The sequence below is a fragment of the Pseudorca crassidens genome, chromosome 6 (genome assembly GCF_039906515.1).
Source record: "Pseudorca crassidens isolate mPseCra1 chromosome 6, mPseCra1.hap1, whole genome shotgun sequence".
Lineage (NCBI taxonomy): Eukaryota > Metazoa > Chordata > Mammalia > Artiodactyla > Delphinidae > Pseudorca > Pseudorca crassidens.
The window spans coordinates 52,779,074-52,794,516 of NC_090301.1; the positions used below are offsets into that span (position 1 = coordinate 52,779,074).

At 37.2% G+C, this 15,443-nt stretch overlaps 1 long non-coding RNA gene across 1 annotated transcript in view; it reads right to left on the bottom strand.

Moving 5' to 3' along the window:
* LOC137226455 (uncharacterized) overlaps positions 1–15,443 on the bottom strand; it is an 854,565-nt gene that overhangs the window by 532,945 nt on the left and 306,177 nt on the right. Inside the window, exon 3 of the long non-coding RNA XR_010944357.1 lies at positions 12,308–12,415. This is a non-coding gene — a long non-coding RNA (uncharacterized lncRNA). The remainder of the gene's footprint in view (positions 1–12,307; positions 12,416–15,443) is intronic.

Here is a 15,443-nt window from a genome sequence, read left to right on the forward strand (position 1 = left end):
CAGATACAGTATGGCCATGGAGAGTGGCAGCACTAATATGGCAACTGTGGCAAAAACCATATTAACCACAGAGGAAACAGTACACATCCTGTTGATTGCTTAGCTAAAATCCCAGAGTATTTTTCACTAGAATCCCTTTTAATTTTTGTTTTTTTTCCCATTCCTATAAACGGAGTTTCTTTTCTTAATCTTAACTAAAATGCAGAACTTTGTATTTATCCCTATTGAATGTCATTGCATTAGTTTCCACCTTTCTTGCTAGCTTTTCAATGTCTCTCTGATCCCTAACTCTTCAATCCAAATAGTATCCTTTAGAGACATGCACCATTCACAAATTTACCAAGATCTTCCCTGTCTTCCCTTAAGCAGAGGGTTTTAAGCATTTTAACTGTAAAGTTCTGGAGTTCCCTGGAAGCTCTTCAAGTATTAGTCACAACGTTGCTGCTACTGCTAATGATACCTAATGAGTACCTCTTTCTACCAAACATTGTTCTTAGTGCTTTATTTATATTATCGCATCTAATACTCATAAAAATGTTATGAGATAATGAGTACTGCTACTGTTCATTCTACAGATAAAAACATGGCTAGTGAGTGATAGAGCCTGAGCTGGTTATGAGCCAGTGTGGCTATATCGGCTCTTTATAGGCTCTGTCTATTCTGACTGGGCAATGCCCTGCATTACCAGTTGTTAAATATTTTTAAAATAACTCTTGTGTAGAGCAAGGATTTGGACCCCAGCTGCCTGATTCCAGAGTCTGTCTTCTTAAGCAGATTCCATTCTGGCTCTCCATGATGGATGAAGGCAAAGCCAAATAATCCTGCCTACCATGTGTTCTTCAACTACAGATACTCTACTTTTATCTCATTGAGCGTTTTCTCTATGAGTGTTTTCTCTATAAGTATTTGATGTGAAATTCACTTTAAAAATATCTGCTGCCAGAAGATTTTAAAGAACTAAAGGATAAATGAAAATACAGTAAATAACTGAACTTAATATGTATAGCTCCCCCATACCACTATAAATATCAAATATATCATTTAAAATAACACTGAAATTACATGTAATACTATGTGTGTGTGTGTATGTTTGTATGGAAGTGAGAGAAAGCATTTCTTCCCCCTGTGAGATGTGTAGCTTTTGTTATATTCTTAGATAGGTTACAGATATACAAAAGTCAGCATAGTATAGGATCACGTCTGAACGGATGTACAACTAAATTTGTCCATTTTTTTTCAAGGACATGAGACAATAGAAAAAAATTCCTTGTTGAAATCAGATGAATTGTGATTGTAATTCTCAAACTCAAGAATTTGATCTTGAGTAAATTTCATGTTGCCTTTGAGTCTCAGTTTCACATTTGTGAAACGGGGGAAAACAGTACCTACCTTAGATTATTGCAAGAACAAAATGAAATAATATATGTAAAGTACTTGGAACAATTTTTGGTAGGCAGCTGGTACTAAATATAAATTTATAAGGAATGATTTGTGCCAGAATTCTCAAAGCTAAAGGATGAACAAGAAACATATTCCTGTAGGAATTGTACTTGAATTGGGGAAGTTATTTATATAGTAAAACAAATAATTTAGAAAAAATAAATCATCTGCTTGAATATTCAAGACAAAATGGGGGACTTGGAAATTCCTTCCTGAAGCAGACCTTTTCAATGGAATACCTTAGTAGAAACCTTGATGAGTACTGGTGTGGGAATTCTCCACTTCAGCAATTTAATAACACTCTCCAAAAAGGGAAAAACCTCTTCAGTCTAATAATAAAAGGAACTATCTAAGAATGATAAATTTTACTATATAATTTTTAAATTAATTATGGCACTTACTATCAGAATACAATTATCCATCAGTCCCTCATATTCCTGCATATCTTGGGAAACAAGGCACTGACAAGATTTTCTGAATTAGCTTTTCAAGGACGTTTATTCAGCAACACCCTTAAGAAGCAGAGATAGGGTAGGTTTGTCTGCTGTCCAGCATAATAAAGGTAATATCTAGCTCTAGGGCAAATATTGGTCAGAGTTCCTTGCCGGATATCATAAAATACTGGGGTTTCCTAAGCTTGGGGTTACTATCCTATAATGCAACCCACTGCATGTGCAAACATCACCTGGCCCTTGTAATGTTGCCTATGGGAACTGGAGGTTGGAAAATATGCTTAAGAAAATGCTGACATTATGGACAAGCTTCTTAGATAGCCTAATTCACCAGAGGGCAGAGAGCAGAAGCAAGAACTACAATCCTGCAGACTGTGGAACAAAAACTATGTTCACAGAAAGAAAAGATGAAAAGGCAGAGGGCTTTGTATCAGATGAAGGAAAAAGGTAAAACCCCAGAAAAATAACTAAATGAAGTGGAGATAGGCAACCTTCCAGAAAAAGAATTCAGAATAATGATAGTGAAGATGATACAGGATCTTGGAAAAAGAATGGAGGCAAAGATCAAGAAGATACAAGAAATGATTAACAAAGACCTAGAAGAATTAAAGAACAAACAAACAGAGATGAACAATACAATAACTAAAATAAAAAATACACTAGAAGGAAATGAATAGCAAAATAACTGAGGCAGAAGAACGGATAAGTGACCTGGAAGACAGAATGTTGGAATTTACTGCTGCAGAACAGAATAAAGAAAAGAGAATGAAAAGAAATGAAGACAGCCTAAGAGACCTCTGAGAAAACATTAAACGCAAAAACATTCGCATTGTAGGGGCCCCAGAAGAAGAAGAGAGAGAGAAAGGACCCGAGAAAATATCTGAAGAGATTACAGTCGAAAACTCGCCTAACATGGGAAAGGAAACAGCCACCCAAGTCCAGGAAGCACAGAGAGTCCAATAAAGGATAAACCCAAGGAGAAATACGCCGAGACACATAGTAATCAAACTGGCAAAAATTAAAGACACAGAAAAATTATTGAAAGCAGCAAGGGAAAAATAACAAATAACATACAAGGGAACTCCCATAAGGTTAAGAGCTGATTTCTCAGCAGAAACTCTACAAGCCAGAAGGGAGTGGCATGACAGATTTAAAGTAATGAAAGGGAAGAATCTATAACCAAGATTAGTCTACCTGGCAAGGATCTCATTCTGATTTGATGGAGAAATCAAAAGCTTTACATACAAGCAAAAGCTAAGAGAATTCAGCACCACCAAACCAGCTCTACAACAAATGCTAAAGGAACTTCTCTAAGTGGGAAATACAAGAGAAGAAAAGGATCTACAAAAACAAACCCAAAACAATTAAGAAAATGGTCACAGGAACATACATATCGATAATTACCTTAAACGTGAATGGATTAAATGCTCCAACCAAAAGACACAGGCTTACTAAATGGATACAAAAACAAGACCCATATATATACTGTCTACAAGAGACCCACTTCAGACCTATGGACACATACAGACTGAAAGTGATGGGATGGAAAAATATATTCCAGGCAAAGGGAAATCAAAAGAAAGCTGGAGTAGCAATACTCATATCAGCTAAAATAGACTTTAAAATAAAGAATGTTACAAGAAACAAGGAAGGACACTACATAATGATCAAGGGATCAATCCAAGAAGAAAATATAACAATTATAAAAATATATGCACCCCAAATAAGTGCACCTCAATACATAAGGCAACTGCTAACAGCTATAAAAGAGGAAATAAATAGTAACACAATAATAGTGGGGGACTTTAACACCTCACTAACACGAATGGACAGATCATCCAGACATAAAATTAATAAGGAAACACAAGCTTTAAATGACACAATAGACCAGAGAGATTTAATTGATATTTATAGGATATTCCATCCAAAAACAGCAGATTACACTTTCTTCTCAAGTGCGCACGGAACATTGTCCAGGATAGATCACATCTTGGGTCACAAATCAAGCCTCAGAAAATGTAAGAAAATTGAAATCATATCAAGCATCTTTTCTGATCACAACGCTATGTGATTAGGAATCAATTACAGGAGACAAAAACGTAAAAAACACAAACACATGGAGGTTAAACAATACATTACTAAATAACCAAGAGATCACTGGAGAAATCAAAGAGGAAATAAAAAAATACCTAGAAACAAAAGACAATGAAAAGACAACAATCCAAAACCTACGGGATGCAGCAAAAGCAGTTCTAAGAGGTAAGTTTATAGCAATACAAGCCTACCGCAAGAAACAAGCAAATTCTCAAATAAACAATCTAACCTTACACCTAAAGGAACTACAGAAAGAAGAACAAACGAAACCCAAAGTTAGCAGAAGGAAAGAAATCATAAAGATCAGGGCAGAAATAAATGAAATAGAAACAAAGAAAACAATAGCAAAGATCAGTAAAACTAAAAGCTGGTTCTTTGAGAAGTTAAACAAAATTGATAAACCATTAGCCAGACTCATCAAGAAAAAGAGGGAGAGGACTAAAATCAATAAAATTAGAAATGAAAAAGGAGAAGTTACAACAGACACTGCATAAATACAAAGCATCCTAAGATACTACTACAAGCAACTCTATGCCAATAAAATGGACAACCTGGAACAAATGGACAAATTCATACAAAGATATAACCTTTCAAGACTAAACCCGGAAGAAATAGAAAGTATCAACAGACCAATCACAAGGAATGAAATTAAAACTGTGATTAAAAATCTTCCAACAGGGCTTCCCTGGTGGCGCAGTGGTTGAGAGTCTGCCTGCCAATGCAGGGGACTCAGGTTCGTGGCCCGATCCAGGAAGATCCCACATGCCGTGGAACGGCTGGGCCCGTGAGCCATGGCCGCTGAGCCCACACGTCCGGAGCCTGTGTTCCACAATGGGAGAGGCCACAACAGTGAGAGGCCCGCGTACCACAAAAAAAAAAAAAAAAAAAAAAAATCTTCCAAGAAACAAAAATGCAGGACCAGATGGCTTCACAGGTGAATTCTATCAAACACTTAGAGAAGAGCTAACACCCATCCCTCTCAAACTCTTCCAAAAATTTGCAGAGGAAGGAATACTCCCATTCTATGAGGCCACCATCACCCTGATACCACTACAAAAAAAGAAAATTACAGACCAATATCACTGATGAATATAGATGCAAAAATCCTCAACAAAATACTAGCAAACAGAATCCAACAGCACAGTAAAAGTATCATACACCATGATCAAGTGGGATTTATCCCAGGGATGCAAGAATTCTTCCATATATGCAAATCAATCAATGTGATACACCGTATTAACAAATTGAAGAAGAAAAACCATATGATCATCTCAATAGATGCAGAAAAAGCTTTTGACAAAATTCAACACCCATATATGATAAAAACTCTCCAGAAAGTGGGCATAGAAGGAACGTACCTCAACATAATAAAGGCTATATATGACAAACACACAGCAAACATCATTCTCAAAGGTGAAAAACTGAAACCATTTCCTCTAAGATCAGGAACAAGACAAGGATGTCCACTCTCACCACTATTATTCAACATAGTTTTGGAAGTCCTAGCCATGGCAATCAGAGAAGAAAAAGAAATAAAAGGAATACAAATTGGAAAAGAAGAAGTAAAACTGTCACTGTTTGCAGATGACATGATACTATACAGAAAGAATCCCAAAGGTGCCACCAGAAAACTACTAGAGCTAATCAATGAATGTGGAAAAGCTGCAGGATACAAAATTAATGCACAGAAATCTCTTGCATTCCTATACACTAATGATGAGAAATCTGAAAGAGAAATTAAGGAAACACTCCCATTTACCACTGTAACAAAAAGAATAAACTACCTAGGGAACAAAAGTCCTGTATGCAGAAAACTATAAGACACTGATGAAAGAAATTAAGATACCAACAGATGGAGAGATATACCATGTTCTTCAATTAGAAGAATCAATATTGTGAAAATGACTATACTACCCAAAGCAATCTACAGATTCAATGCAATCCCTATTAAATTACCAGTGGCATTTTTTACAGAACTAGAACAAAAAATCTTAAAATTTGTATGAAGACACAAAAGACCCTGAATAGCCAAAGCAGTCTTGAGGGAAAAAAAACAGAGCTGGAGGAATCAGGCTCCTGGACTTCAGACTATACTACAAAGCTACAGTAATCAAGACAATATGGTACTGGCACAAAAACAGAAATACAGATCAATGGAACAGGGTAGAAAGCCCAAAGATAAACCCACATACCTATCATCAACTAATCTATGATAAAGGAGACCAGGAGATACAATGGAGAAAAGGCAGTCTTTTCAATAAGTGGTGCTGGGAAAACTGGACAGCTACATGTAAAAGAATGAAATTAGAACACTCCCAAACTCTATACACAAAAATATACTCAAAATGGATTAGAGACCTAAATGTAAGACCAGACACAATAAAACTCTTAGGGGAAAACACAGGAAGAACACCCTTTGACATAAATCACAGCAAGATCTTTTTTGATTCATCTCTTAGAGTAATGGAAATAAAATAAAAAATAAACAAATGGGACCTAATGAAACTTAAAAGCTTTCGCACAGCAAAGGAAAATATTTGCAAACAAATCAACGGACAAAGGATTAATCTCCAAAATATATAACTGCTCATACAGTTCAATATTAAAAAAACAAACAACCCAATCCAAAAATGGGCAGAAGACCTAAATAGACATTTCTCCAAAGAAGACATACAGATGGCCAACAAACACATGAATAGATGCTCAACAACTCTAATTATTAGAGAAATGCAAATCAAAACTACAATGAGGGGGACTTCCCTGGTGGCACAGTGGTTAAGAATCCTCCTACCAATGCAGGGGACACAGGTTTGAGCTCTGGTGTGGGAGGATCCCACATGCCGTGGAGCAACTAAGCCCGTGCGCCACAACTACTAAGCCTGCACTCCAGAGCTCGCGAGCCACAACTACTGAAGCCTGCATGCCACAACTACTGAAGCCCACGTGCCTAGAGCCCGTGCTCTGCAACAAGCCACTGCAATGAGAATCCCGCACACCACAAGCAGAGTAGCCCCCTTCACTGCAACTAGAGAAAGACTGCGTGCAGCAACTAAGACCCAAAGCAGCCAAAAATAAATATAAATAAATTTATTTTTTAAAAAACTACAATGAGGTATCACTTCACACCAGTTAGAATAGGCATCATCAGAAAATTTACAAACAACAAATGCTATAGAGGGTGTGGAGAAAAGGGAACCCTCTTGCACTGTTGGTGGGAATGTAAACTGATACAGCCACTATGGAGAACAGTATGGAGGTTCCTTTAAAAACTAAAAATAGAACTACCATATGACCAGCAATCCCAATACTGGGCATATACTGGGAGAAAGCCATAATTCAAAAAGACACATGCACCCCAGTGTTCACTGCAGCTCTAGTTACAATAGCCAGGTCATGGAAGCAACCTAAATGCCCATTAACAGAAAAATGGATAAAGAAGAAGTGGTACATATATACAATGGAATATTACTCAGCCATATAAAGGAATGAAATTGCATCATTTGTAGAGACGTGGATGAACCTAGAGACTGTCATACAGAGTAAAGTAAGTCAGAAAGAGAAAAACAAACATTGTATATTAATGCATATATGTGGAACCTAGAAAAATGGTACAGTTGAACCAGTTTGCAAGGCAGAAATTGAGACACAGAGGTAGAAAACAAATGTATGGACACCAAGAGGGGAAAGCGGCAGTGGGGGTGGAGGTGGGATGAATTGGGAGATTGGGATTGACATGTATACACTGATGTGTATAAAATGGATGACTAATAAGGACCTGCTGTGTAAAAAAATAAATTAAATAAAATGTAAGTATTCAAAAAAAAGAATTAATGCTACATAGGAAATTATTAGTCAACTAAAAAACTGGCATATGGTTGTTTGCTAGGATAAAAATATTGTATCAATATTAAATTTCCTGAAGTTGAAAAGAAAAGAAAATGCTGACATTCTGGCTACTGCTATTGCTGTAAGTATCCAGAAGTCTCGTGTCTTTTGCCAGCATCTATGAAATTGTAGCAAGCTAACTCATTAGCTTCCAAGTAGGATAAAATCTTAGACCCATCAGTTATCTCTCTCTCTCTCTCTCCATATATATATATATATATATATATCATAAATAAGTTTGAAACATAAATGATAAACAAGAAGATGTATTTAACTATATAAAAGACAATGGGCTAATAGCTTTTATAAACTTTTTTAAAAACTTCTGAAAAACAGTAAGAAAAAGATGAACATCTGAAAATATGGGCTAAACATATGAACATATAATTACCCAAAAAATAAATATAAATGTAAGATGTGAAAAATATATAAATTTTTAATAATCAAAAAAATATGTACTTAATTACAGAAAAATTTAAACTTGGAAAAAACTTCTAAATTCAATGACAACAGTGAATTTAATTTAGGTGTTCAGAAAATGTCTCCATCATTACCAGCTGGCAGGAGTGTAAGTTGTAAAACATTTTTTCTAGGGAAACTTGTAATATATGTCATAGTCCCTAAAAAGAATGCATACCCTTTGATACTATGATCCCATTTGAGGAATATGTCCTACGGAAATAATTAGATAATATATTTCATCATTTTTCACAATAGGAAACAGCACAGATTTCCAATGACAAATGAATTCTTTACTTTTAATTATGATATAGGAATATAGTATAATACAGTGTGCTACTAATAATTTAAATACACACAAATATGAAAGAAGAGGGCATTTATGTATTTTGAAGTAGAAACACTACGGAAAATTTCTATAGTAGAATCTTAATTTTGATAAAGAAAAATTTGTATGTATAATTTCTCGTAAGGAATTTAAAAGCCAATAATCAAAATTGTTAACAGTCATTTTCTCTAAACAATAGTAATCAAAGTAATTTCACTTAGACTTTTTTGTGTCTGATGTCTTTGTGACTTTTATAAACTTTTAAAATTCTAAAAGAAGAAAAAAAGAAAGTTACCTTCTCAAGATTCTGTTTTGTCTGTCTTGGCCCTTGTCATCTCTATCTCTTTACTAAGTGGTCTAAATACATCTGTTAACAGAGACCTCTTAGGTCTCGATACACAGTCTTCAGTGTTACTTGTCTGAACAATCTGCAGTTTGCCTTTTCCCACATTTTAAAAAATACATGAGTCTTTATCATTATATGCTCCTTGGAGTCACAGAGTACAAGTGTACACCCTCAGATGTATAAGAGCTCAAATATTTGCACAGCAAAGGAAATCATAAACAAGACGAAAAACCACCCTCAGAATGGGAGAAAATATTTGCAAACAAATCAATGGACAAAGGATTAATCTCCAAAATATATAACTGCTCATACAGTTCAATATTAAAAAAACAAACAACCCAATCCAAAAATGGGCAGAAGACCTAAATAGACATTTCTCCAAAGAAGACATACAGATGGCCAACAAACACATGAATAGATGCTCAACAATATTTAAATATTCAAATATTTAAAGGTCTTGCCTATTTCCCTAATCCGTTTCCATCTTCTCTGGTTAAAACATGGCTTTGTCAATCATTCCGTATATGATTTAATTCCTAGGCCCTTCTCCATCGCAGTCACCTGTTCTCACATTTCTTGGAGCTCTGTGGTCAACGTCTTTTTAAAACTTCAGAGAAAACATCCCTCCATACCCAGTTTGACAAACAGAGTACAAAATACCACAGTTTCCATCACTGGTACATTTCTATTAACATGCCTCTTTTTGCATCTTTTTAGAAGTAGTCATATCGCTCTACTGATGCGTACTGAACACTGTCTTCATAAAAATACTACCAAATTATAGCTCTATCATCTTGCATTTCCTAATTGACTTTGTATGTAGGTATCTGAATTTGTGTATTCATACCTGAGTAAATCTAGGAGTTCACATATCCCCCTATTATAGCTCATTTTATTAACTCTGGTTCTTAACCCAACAGAAAACAGGAATACATCTTTCAAGCTTAACAAATCTAGATGAATTTTGTGTGCCTCAAACTGTGCGCCTTTGTATATTTCTCACACACATACATCTTTACAAAATGTAATCAAGTGGTTTGTTTTCTCTCAGAGAGTAAGTTGTCATCTTGAGAGGATCCTAAGTGAAAGGTATTGGAAATTTAAGAGGCTGGGGACAGATCATTTTAACAAGAAAGAGCCTCAAGCCTTTGAGGGTTCTCATACTCAGAAGCAGCTAGTATAAATGAGTGAAGCATCATATGCTGGAGAGCACTTGAGCAGAGGGGCCAGAGGGGCCCTTCTGACCTCTGCCATAGGGGAACATGGCCCATATTCTGACTTTTCATGAGAATCCAGAAAGCTGAGTTTTTATGGGAATCATCCAATTTTCAAATTGCTTCATTTAATTTTAAAAAAGTTTAACGAGGGCTTCCCTGGTGGCGCACTGGTTGAGAGTCCGCCTGCCGATGCAGGGGACACGGGTTCGAGCCCTGGTCTGGGAAGATCCCACATGCCACGGAACAGCTAGGCCCGTGAGCCACAGCTACTGAGCCTGCGCATCTGGAGCCTGTGCTCCACAACAAGAGAGGCCCCGATAGTGAGAGGCCGGCGCACCGTGATGAAGAGTGGCCGCCGCTTGCCACAACTAGAGAAAGCCCTTGCACAGAAACGAAGACCCAACACAGCAAAAATAAATAAATTAAAAAAAAAAAGTTTAACGAGCTCTGTCTTCCAAATTAAATATACCCACAAACCAAATATATTCTGTATGGCTGATGGTAACCCTAGAGTCGGTGAAAGCTATGAGAAGGAAGCAAGAGTCTTAGTATCCAACTCCCCATGATTGATGGCATGCCACGATTGGCAATTTCATAGTTTTGCATTTATTAACAGTTCAGGAAGAACTCTGGATTCTTTACTGAGCATTAATTGTAAAAGTACTTATTGAACTCCTTCTATACTCTTTAATACTATCAATGAAAAAACATCAACATAATCAACTTATTAGCATCTACTGCAAATATAGAATAATTTCAACAAAGTCAAATTCAGAGTTTCAAGTATGAGTCCCTCTAAAAGCCTTAATAAAAATCTTAGGATCAGGATTTAGCATGAAAAATGTTTACTTAGTATCTCATAATCACCATAAGGAATTTTAGACTCATAATATGAATCTGTCATAATCAGGAGACATTTCAGTGCTTTAGGATTTTTCATGAGACTTTCTGGGAACCACACTTTTGTTAAATATAACTAGTTATACAACCCTTGACACAAAGTTAAAATACCAAGGGCAAAAACGCTCTCTCCTTTGACCTATAGCAACTGTACAATTCCATTCCATGCCTGACAGCTGATTCTCACAAGGCCTCTGACATACCAAACATAATCCATGACAGCTGATTCTAGAGAACAGCAGTCACGGCAGACAATTATTTTTGATTAGTTGTCTGAAAGAAGCAAGAATAAATTATATATTTGATCTGATCATGTATAGAGATAGCCTTTCATTAGATCCAAATCTGGAATTACTAAGTAAACTTTTACTTAGTAAACTGACATAGGCAAATACACAAGAGTAATTTGATGCTTTATATTCCAATACCATTGCTCAGGTTTTCCTCCACCCCTCTCTAGCAGTCATGCTTTAAGATAAAGGGAGCTCTGTTTAACATACAGGTTCACAGGTCAAAAGCCCAAGAGTTTCACTCTTCAATCTACAAGTGGCCCAGGAATCTGCATTTTACTGGCTCCCTAGGGGATTAGGAAGCAGGACATCTGCAAAGTGTATTTTGAGAGACGCTGCCTAATTCCTATCATTTCCCTAAGTGTTACTCATATCAAAACTGTACCCACCCTCAATTCTCTAACTCACCCTCAATTCTCTAACCCCTTGAGTTGCACATTACATAATATTCATATCACTTTCAGAAAACATAATATATGGAAGACTAGACAAGACATAGGCACCAATTTGTTTAGTGACTGATAGTCTCTATTAGCCAACCTCCAATTCCTTCTGTTCTCACCTCAGAAACTGACTCCAAAAAAACTGGCCAAACTCTGATTGTTTTCCAACACAAGGGCTTTTTATTTTTAACCGATATATAGAGATATGCAATGAAAGTTGCTACTCTCCCCTACATGAGTGCCCTTGAAGCTAGCCCAGGCTTCAGCTCCCACCATACCTGAGGGTACAAAGAGCTCAACTCTCCGTCACACTCCATGGCCAGATGGCATATTGCCAAGCCTCCAAGAAAGATAGCTCTAAAATGTATTTGTAAGAGTTTTGGCCCTAACCTGCCAGACCAATTACTTAAGGTCAGACTTCATGCATGAGTTCCTCTGGCAAATAGTATTTACCAGTTGTGGGCAGTGATTTGACTGTGGATCCAAGCCCCTTTGATTGGATTCCTTCAAAGAAAGTTCAGCACTGGGAATAAGCACCTTTAACTGGAAATGTTGGCTTATCTGCTGGTAAACAGAAAATAGGAGTCAATTATGTAGGTAAGGACGTGTGTGTCTGTGTGTGTGTGTGTGTGTGTGTGTGTGTGTGTGTGTGTGGACACTGAGCATTATAAACTTCTCTGAAAAATATGTGACCCAGTTATGATACTAACTAACCATTTTACCTTAGCAAATACTTTAACAAGGGTGTCCACTATCACTACTCTTATTCAACATAGTACTGGAAGTCCTGGCTAGAGCAATCAAGCAAGATAAAGAAAATAAAAGACAATCAAATAAGAAAGGAAGGAGTAAAACTGCCTTTGTTTGCAGATGACATGATCTTATATATAGAAGATCCTAAAGACTCAAATAAAAAATTGTTGGAACTAATCAACAAACACAATGGAGTTGCAGAATATAAAATCAATATACAGCGATCAATTATATTTCTACACACTAACAATGAAATATCTGAAAAAGAAATAAAACAATCTCATTCACGATAGCAACAAAGACAATAAAACACTTAGGAATAAATTTATCCAAGGAAGTGAAAGATTTGTACAATAAAAACTACAAGACTTCAATAAAAGAAATTGATGACACAAACAAATGGAAAGATATCCCATGTTCATGGATCATAAGAACTTGGACTTTCATCTTCTATATAAAGAATGGAATTAGAATCAATGATGGCAAAAGATTCTTCCTCTGATGCTCTGTTTCATTCAAATACAGATTACCTTGCAGTATTATTTAAATATCTCATTACTGTATTTCAACAACAAAACTGTAAGCTTCATGATATTATGTCTTATACTTCTTTTTCCTTTATCACATCTGAAAGCACCCTGTTCTTTTCATTCATACGTTTTAGTAGATTGGTTAAAATTTTCTCTCCTCCTCTGGGGGACACAACTAGATTCTATTTTCTATCCTCCCATTGATCATGTGACCGAATTGCGAACAGAATGTGAACAGAAGTGAGGTATGCCATTTCTAAGCCAGGCCCATAAAACCCTCCCACACACAGTCCTCCACTCTTCCCCCCCCCACATTCCAGCTAAAAAAAGAAAACTTGAAGGTCTAGAAAAGAACTGAGCTGCAAGATGAAAGGAACTTCTGTCCCCAAGTTGCTGTCCATGTAGAGATACCTAGATTGCTACCTAATACAGGAACAACTATGCTGAGCTGTAGAGTGAGTAAGAAATAAACTCTGTATCTGTAAACACTCTGAAATGCAGTTTTTTAAATATGAGCATTTAGGCACCTAATACTAGCACTTATCTCAATTGTAATAATATACTATTTATTTATTTATTTATCCCCCTAAATAGTCTAAAAGCTCCTTAGAGCCCGGAACTATGCCTGTTTTTTCTCACCAGCAAGTCTCTAGCTCCTGGCCCAGTGCCTAGTATGTAGCAATTTCTCAGTAAATCCTGTTGAATGTATGAATAAAGAAAAACATGCTCAACAGGTATAAGTTAATAAATGCTTACAGTAAGTCTCCTACATACAAACGAGTTCCATTCTGAGAGCGTGTTCGTAAGTCCAATTTGTTCATAAGTCCAACAAAGTTAGCCTAGGTACCCAACTACCACCATCAGCTATATAGTACTGTGCTATAACAGGTTTATAATACTTTTCACACAAATTATATATAAAAAACAAACACAAAAGATAAAGAAAACATTTTTAACCTTACAGTAAAATACCTTGAAAAGTACAGTAGTACAGTACAACAGCTGGCATACAGGGGCTGGCATCAAGTGAACAGGCAAGAAGAGTTACTGACTGGAGGAGGGAGAGGAGGTGGGAGATGGTAGAGCTGAAGGATCATCAGCAGTAGGAGATGGAGGGCAAGCTGCAATTTAACCATGCCTGACGTTGATGGCACAGGTTTTGGTTCCTTGGTGGATTCAATTCTGTCTACCCCTTGAAAAAAATGATTCACTGATGTCTGGGTAGTAGCTCTTTTTTTCTAGTCATGATAGAAAATGATACAGATGATACAGTAGCACTGGATTGTATTCTGAACAGCTGCTGCAACCTCCGTGTACCGTTCTATGTTCAGATCCTCTGCCTCAGAAACTAACAGTGCTTCCTCAAATAAAGAAAATCCCCTTGCCATTTCCCGTGTCATAAATCTCATCAGTTCTTCAGTCACTTCTTCTTCCTCTTGTCTCTTTTCATCCTTTCTCTGGGCCTACAATTCCATCAGGTCTTCATTAATAAGCTCCTCACGTTGCACAGCAAGTAGTTCAGTGAAGTCATCCTCTTGCAGATCTAGCTCCAGCTTCTTGCTGAGGGTCACCAAGTTGCTCGTTATCGCTTGGCCCTTCGTAGCAGTACCAGCTACATCACTGATGCTTTTACACTTGCTTCCAGACATCCTAGGCTGGAAATAAAGATAATGTGCTACTGTACTCTATACAGTACTGTAGAGTACAAAAAAGCACAACCACTTATCACTTATATGCACATGACAATACGCCAGACACGTGAACTAATTTACGTGATTGGACACGCAAACAGCACATTCACATCTTTGAAAGTTCTCGGTGGGAGATTCAAGATGGCAGAAGAGCAGGTGGATGTGTGGATCATCTCTCTTCACAGATGCATCAGGAATACATCTATAGATACAACAATTCTCACAGAACACTGGCTGAAAACTAACAGGACATCTTAGACACCAGGAAGGACTATAAAGATCCTTGCATAACTGGGTAGGACAGAAAAAAAGAAGGGAGGAGGAGGAGGAGAGGAAGCGGAATGGGACCTGCACCCCAGGACGGAGGAGCTGAAGCAGAGGAGAGACTCCCAAATTCTGGGAAACCCCCTCTCTTGTGGGGAAATTGATTGGGACAGAAGGGAAGCATTAGAGGCTGTCAGAAGAGGATGTAGAGGCCGACCTGTGGCAGATGGTCCATACCATGGCCCTATGTGCCCCGGACTGGGATGTGGGTTCACAGGCGTGCAAGGGGGCTGGGAGCTGGTGCATGGGGATTGGAGAACAGGCCCAGAATGAGAACTCCTGTTGGTTGTG